Genomic DNA, 7905 nt, shown 5'->3' on the forward strand with positions numbered 1-7905 from the left:
GTTTCACAGTCATCTGCACACTTTGCTCTGCCACTCATCTTAGTGTCATCTGCAAACTTTGACACCCTACACGTGGTCCCCAACTCCAAATCATCTATATAAATTGTAAATAATTGCGGTCCCAGCACCGATCTCTGAGGCACACCACTAGTGACTGATTGCCAGCCAGAATAGCACTCATTTATCCCCACTCTCTGCTTCCTGTTAGTCAACCAATCCTCTATCCATGCTAATACTTTACCCCTAACGCCATGCATCCTTATCTTATGCAGCAGCCTCTTGTGCGGCACCTTGTCGAAGGCCTTTTGGAAATCTAGGTACACCACATCCACTGGGTCCCCATTGTCCACCTTGCTCGTAATTTCATCATAGAATTCCAAAAGATTTGTCAAGCATGACCTGCCCTTCATGAACCCATGCTGCGTCTGCCCAACGGGACAATTTCTATCGAGATGCCCTGCTATTTCTTCCTTGATAATAGACTCAAGCATCTTCCCCACTACAGAGGTTAAGCTAACCGGTCTATAATTCCCCATCTTTTGTCTACCTCCCTTTTTAAACAGTGGCGTCACATCTGCTGTTTTCCAATCTGCTGGGACTACCCCAGAGTCCAGTGAATTTTGGAAAATTACCGCCAGTGCACCTGCTATTTCTCCCGCCATCTCTTTTAGTACCCTGGGATGCATTCCATCAGGGCCAGGAGACTTATCAATCCTTAGCTCCATTAGCTTGCCCAACACTACCTCTTCCGTAATAATGATTGTTTCCAGGTCCTCACCTACGTTCGTCTCTTTGTCAATTACTGGCATGTTATTAATGTCCTCCACTGTGAAGACCGATACAAAATACCTGTTCAATGCCTCGGCCATTTCATCATATCCCATAACTAAATTCCCCTTCTCATCCTCTAAAGGACCAATGTTTTTTTTGCTTTATATATTTATAGAAACTTTTGCTATCAGTCTTTATATTCTGTGCTAGTTTTTTCTCATGTTCTATCTTACTTTTCTTTATAACTCTTTTTGCGTCTTTCTGTTGACCTTTAAAGTTTTCCCTATCTTCTAGTTTCATGCTGTTTTTGGCCACTTTGTATGCCTTCTCTTTCAATTTGATTGCCTCCCTTATTTCCTTAGACACCCATGGCAGATTACCCCTTTTCTTCCAGTCCTTCCTTTTCACTGGAATATACTTTTGCTGAGCACTTTGAAAAATTGCTTTGAAAGTCCTCCACTGCTAGTCAACTGTCCCACCATAAAATCTTTGTTTCCAGTCTACTTTAGTCAAGTCCTCCCTCATTCTATTGTGGTCCCCCTTGTTCAAGCGCAGGACCCTGGTATTGGATTTTTTCTTCACACTTTCCAACTGTATTTTAAATTCAACCATACTGTGATCACCCCCTTCCAAGAGGATCCCTAACTATAAATTATCTCCTAGGAGATGAGCAAGAATGATATTTTTTGATTTATCCACTTTTTTCCTCCTTTGTCAGGGTAATTGTCTGATCTGTGTCCTACTATGCCCTACCTGAGATTAGTAATTCACTGAGTGGAAAAAAATAAGGGAGAGCTTGCAGTCCACTACTTTAGTATCAGTGCGCACTGCACATTACCAGAGGGGCCAGCTTCAAATTGCATTTATTAGTAATATATTATTTCCTAAATATTAAATGTTGTGAAACTCACAGTTGATAGCAGGAATAGAGTTTAATATTTTTGAACTAAAGGTTCCTTTCGTTCATTCTGATTGAACCTGAGTTGGAGTTAGGAGTTATTTTCATACGCGTACACAAAGATTTGGACTGCTAAAGTTACTTAGTATCGGAACAATGTGGCAGACTTGGCACTTTCTCCTACAGCTTTGAAGCTTCCATCAGATTCTGCTACAATGTATTTCCCATTGGGTCCTCTTAGGATCATTTGGTCTGAAGTGATCAATTCAATAGTAAAGTTAACAGACATTTCTCCAGTGGCAGTGATGAAGCCTTCTTCATCTACCTCCCAGTATTTGCCAAGAGATACTATTTTGAACTGATAGAAGCCATCAGTTGAAGTTATTTTGCTTGCCTCGTACATAGGTCTGTTGCAAACCAATGTCTGCTTCCCTGGCAAAATGCCAATGAAGCCAAATTCACTCTGGAGTATTAGCTGAGATCGGTTGGTAAGTTTCAAGACAAATTCTTCCTGTTTCCCAATTGAAATTGGCCCTACTAAGAGCTGGCCACCTGCATTCACAGTCACATATCTTCCATCAGATGCCTTTAAAGCTGCCTTTTCCCAGTTGTACACAATTTGAAACCAGCAGTGAAAATCTAAAGTCTTAGAAACTTCAATGAAGCCTTTAGCACCAACTGCAAGGTAGTGGTTTGAAATATTTTGGAAGCAGACTTTTTTCGTTGTGGAATCCATCATAATTTGGAAGTTTCCAGCATCCTTTACATCATTAACATTTGAATAAACAGCTGGACCAGGCTTACAAGAGAGATATTTCTCATTAGCCAAGGACATGATACTGATCTGTCCAGGAGAAGGGTCTATGATAAAAAGTTCATCCAAACTAGGATTCAAAGTTTTGATTGTTTTAACATTGCAGTCCTTCACAGATAGGAATTTTCCATACATATCCTTCAGACAGATCATGCCATTCTTTATCTCGAGGCGATATAATGTCTTATGTGTTACTTCGGGCTCAATCTTCCCATTGTAAGCAATGAAACTACCAGTTCCTGTCCTTATGGCATATTTTTTCTCTTTGATGTTGAAATAAAGTGTCATTACACAGTCAGCACCCCAGGGTAGGTTCTTATCACAGCACACTCTTCCATTTTGCTCATTCAGTCGGAGGTAATTTTTCCTGCCAGGATTGTACATGTTGACACTGGGATGGATGACCAGGTGTGGCACCCACTTCTCACTGTCTGAGATAGCCTGGGCAAAGCATGTGATGTTATCCTGGTTTCCTCCTAAATACCGTTTGGAGGGCTCCGATTGGAAGGAGACTCTTCCGTCTGGATGAAGCATCATGAGGAAGACACAATTTGGACTGGGAGCTTCCTGATCACAGGTGATCTTGCCATCCTTGTCTGCAGCAATGTATCTGTTAAAGGAACTCTTGATATGGACCATTGGGGAGTCCTCCCTGGTAAATTCAATGGTCCATACCTGGCTCTTCTGAAGTGAGGAACCTGTTGCATTCACTTTGTAGTTGAACACCTCTCCAGTCAGATATTTTTGGGCTGAATTAATTAGACCGAAAGGAAGCACTTTAAATGCCATTTCCTACTACTTCTCACCTTGTTCTTGAACATGCACTGCATCTGGTCAGTAACTGTTTTTATATGTGCACTGACATCATTGTCCTACTCCCTAGCAATGCTTGTGACATAGCACTGAAAGTTTCAGTGACATTTCGCGATGCCATGTTAAGGGGTTGTGTTAAACATTTTCACTCTTATCCCAATATATGGTGTTTTTAACAAAAGCCACAATTTACTTCCCCACCCCCCAAAAGATGAAACTACACATATTAAAAACAGTGCTAAGAAGAAATGCGATTAAAATAAGTCCTTCTTTCAAACGAAACTGACTTGTTTGATTCCTGTGTAATTTTAGCTCTGGAAATGCAGTCAGTGCCTATCTATTATCAGGAGAAAAATTGCTGTTGTGACATTGCAAGTGAAGATTTCAACGAGCTAGTACTTCTGTGGAAATTGTAAATGTGTTTTCAATGTTCCTACAGATGGTGACAAGAGCAGGCCTGCTTCTCCCAACAGGCACAGACACTGAAGATAAATTTCAAATGAAAGTGGGAAGACAATTGGCCTTCACAGACACAAGACTTTTATTACCACTGAGGCATTTGGGGGCAGCCCTGATTTTGCAGTTTAAGCAAAATAACATGGCACTAAAATCTTATAAAATTAGTCATGACCAAAACATGACAAACAACCATTAGAACCTCAAGCTATAGCCTAACAATGATATCTTGTCATGACTACTAATCTTCATGATGCTACCACTTGGTTTTTCTCTGATGGCGTAATCCCTACCAGTATGATGGGGCAGAACTTCTGCCAGCCCGACATCTTTAGCACTGACCCCACCATAGTTTTGGGAACTAAATTGGAATATGGTGGGTGATGACATTTCTTTGAGAGTGCCTATGTCTGGGGGATGCAGATAGTGGTCTAGAAATTGATTTGCACCCTGCAGCTGCACAGGCTGACCTCAGACATGCTCGATATTGGGTCTTATGTAAATGAGGCCGGCAAGCTGCAGATACCTGTTGGGTGTGCTATGGCAGTTTACCAGAGAAGAGGATTTCAATTCCACACCGGCCTTCCAGTAGATCTGGGAAAAGTTGCAGAGCGATTGGGAGGGTAGGAGGTGACTATAAGGGAGGGAGAAGTTATAGGGAGGGAAGAAGGGCAGAAGTGATTGGGAGGAGGGTGCTGAGTGAGGGCTGACAATGGTCTTTTGCACTTTAGTTGAGCCCAGAGGAGCTCTCCTTTTCCTTTTAAAAAAGCTTAAATTTTTGGTGGCAGTCTTCGGTGGTCCCTTTAAAGAGTGCTGGTTAGGTCACCTGTAGACCATATTTTCCTGAACACAACTGCTTCATTGCTGGTTGTATTTAGGGCAACTCACTCTTGTATTAGAGACCTCAAACTCAGGCCCCTTATTTGCATATGCAAAGGGACTAATGCCTGTTTCGAGCATAGCCCTGGATGCTTCTTTATCTGCCTGCACCAATATGGTGGTGTTGTAACTCTGGAGTAAATGAGTGCATGCGCCCAGCTCACCTTAACAAATATTTATGTGCCTGTTTCACACTTCAAAAATGTGCTTGCACCATTAAATCCTTATTGCTGCAGATCTTGAGCAAATCCTTATTGCTGCAGCAGTTTAAATGACCATGTATCATCAAAAGACTTTTTGCTGCAAACCAGAAAATTTGTAGGTTGGCCTCCACTACACAGATGCAGAAATTGAAATACTTTTGCAGAAGGGAGGTGCTGTTTGGCACCAACAGTTGGAGAGCCCCAAGAAGAGTAAAATGCAGAGAAATAGAAGGAGGTGACAGGACAGTAAATGTTAATTCCATTATTCGGTCCACAGCCACAAACTGCTGCAAACGTTTAATCACCTTAACAGATAAGGGAGCCACATCATCCATGAATGCATCGTATTAAGCATGTATGTTACATGTAACCATTTGCTCCTCATTGTGTTAAAATACTTGCAAAGCTTAAGGTAATTGCTCATGAACTATGTGATGCCCTTTACACCAGGAAATGACTTTCACTCACATCCTGGTGTGCAATCACCTTATTAAAAGCTTCATGTGGAATTAATTGCTTGTTGAATTCATCTGTCAGGGTTCCTATTACAGCTGCATTGAGAGTCCTGAATTTTCCTGCAACTTATGGTTACTGAGGCTACATTTGGCCATTTCTTTGTTCTTTTTCTAGGACAAGACTACCCATGTCTGCTACAACAGATTAGAGACAAGTGTCATATTCCCACATATCTGTCCTCTTGCACCCTGCACCATGACAAGGAGCACTGCAGCTCCTAGGAAGGGAGGTCAAGATAGAAAGTAGGAAGACAAGTTTGTTATACATCCTGCTTCTCTTCTTCTGACATATTTGTGCCTGTCTGCAAACCATGTCATAAAACCCTCATGCCGGTCTGACTTGAAGAACTCTGCTCTTCATCAACGCAATCTGAGGAAGAAGTGGCAGCTCAGGAAAAACATCTTGGTTCCCTCTGCTTCTGACTTGCTAGTACTTCATGGCACCCACTGTCAATCACTTTCTCTCTTTCAAGCACTTGGCCAGGGACAACATCCAGAGAGAGAGGGCTAGGTGAGCATGTGTGATTAGGAGGATCTAGGGAATGGAACATTACGAAATGTCATCCCTTAGCTGAAGAGTTTGGAGACACAGAGCTCATGGATACTGCTATTAAAAGAAGAATGCATGCAGAGCATCAAATTTACATGCAGGCACTGGGGGGCGATCTCCAAGATATGTAAGTGATTTTGAGAAGTCCAAAACACACATCTTCAGTACTTCGCAACACGACAATTCCGGGCTAAAGCAATCCTTCCTTTTAATGACAAATTTGGTATGTCATGCAGGCCCCCACCTGCCAAGCATGAGGCATATTAATTTTGCCACATCGACATTAAATTTTAAACTGTTGTTGAAGTAAAGAAAGGACTTGATTTAAAAATTGCCAGATCTTGGCTGGAAAGACATTTGCATATTAACAGACAGTGTTTGGAAGGAGAAAGCAGCCATTCCCTGACACATTCAACCCACAATGGACCCTTGCTGGAAAGACATTTTCGTATTAACAGACAGTGCTTGGAAAGGACAAAGGACCATTCCCTGACACATTCAACCCACAATGGACTTTTGATCACCAGATAGTGAAGGTGGGGGAGCTTGCATTCCAGGTAGAATGCTAAGATGGCCGAATACACAAACGGACATGGTCAAACCAGCTAGTCAAATGGCTAACCTGCTGGGCAACCTGATTTGTTTGAATTAGTACAAACAGTTTGGGGAGAAAGACTGTTTTCTCCTGAACTGAGAACATCTCTCCTGTCTGCTTCCATCTCTTTCTCACAAGCCTCTGAATCCACTGAGGACACATGAACTGCAAGAGAGAAAAGTCTCTGACAGCGAACAAGGTTTAAGAAGAATATTGGGCCCCAACGAAAAGCAAGATTTACCAAAATCAAGGACTCTACAGTGAGCTCGATGAACCGTAACATAAACTCTTCAGATAATGCCTCAAACTTTTCACTTTATTTTCATCTGCTCTTTTCTGTCTCAATGTGCATGTGTGTATCGCGCATGCATGCTAGCGTGGGCACGTCATGTATCGTCAATCGAATTAGAGTTTAAGTTCAAGTTTAATAAATTTCAACTTTTCTTCTTTAAACCTAAGGACGCCTGTTTGTGCTGGTTTCTTTGCCTTTTAATTGGAAACCGGTGAACTGAAGGGGGAGCTAAAAACATGGTGTGTTTAAAATTAAACCCTGTTATGGTAAGACCAGGTGAAGGCTGAAAGGAAACCCTAGACCTCTTTCTCACCTGGTCATCACAGGTACCTTATGATTTTGACACTCGTGATTTTTTTCTATTTTCTTTTTTCTATTCATTCATTCACTAGGTGCGAGCATTGCTGGCAAGGTTAGCATTTATGCCCATTCCTAATTGCCTTGAGAAAGTTGTGGTAAGCCACCTTCTTGAACTGTTTCAGTCCATGTGATGTAGCTGCTCCCACTGTGCCATTAGGTAGGGAGTTCCAGGATTTTGATCCAGCAACAGTGAAGGAATGGTGATCTATTTCCAAGTCAGGATGGTGTGAAACTTGGAGGGGTACTTGGAGGTGATGGTGTTCCACAGTGCCGGGTGCACTTTTCTTTCTCAGTGGTAGAGGTTGAGGGTTTGTGAGGGGCTATCAAAGAAGCTTTGGTGAGTTGCTACAGTGCATCTTGTAGATGGGTACAGTATGCTGCCACTGTGTGCCAGTGGTTGAGGGAGTGAATGTTTGAGGTAGTATATGGGGTGCCAATCAAATAGGTTGCTTTGCCCTGGATGTTGTTGAGCTTATTAAGTGCTGTTGGAACTGCATTCATCCAGGCAATTGGGGAGTCTTCCATCACACTCCTGTAAACGATGGACTGGTTTTTGGGAGTCATGAGCTGAGTCACTCGCCACAGAATACCTAACCTTTGACCTGCCTTGTAGCCACAGTATTCATCTGGCTGGTTCAGTGAAGTTTCTTGTTAGTGGTGACACTAGGTTGTTGATGTTGGGGGAGTTTGTTGATGGTAATGCCAATGCATGCTAGGGCGAGGTGGTTAGACTTTCTCTAGTTGGAGATGGTCATTACC

General features: G+C 42.3%; 1 pseudogene; it reads right to left on the bottom strand.

Moving 5' to 3' along the window:
- Nucleotides 1–1811: 1811 nt before the first annotated feature.
- LOC137380373 (fascin pseudogene) lies at nt 1812–3272 on the bottom strand (annotated as a pseudogene).
- Between the last annotated feature and the right edge of the window lie 4633 nt (nt 3273–7905).

This window comes from Heterodontus francisci, chromosome 19, assembly GCF_036365525.1.
Source record: "Heterodontus francisci isolate sHetFra1 chromosome 19, sHetFra1.hap1, whole genome shotgun sequence".
In the NCBI taxonomy this organism is placed as follows: Eukaryota; Metazoa; Chordata; class Chondrichthyes; order Heterodontiformes; family Heterodontidae; genus Heterodontus; species Heterodontus francisci.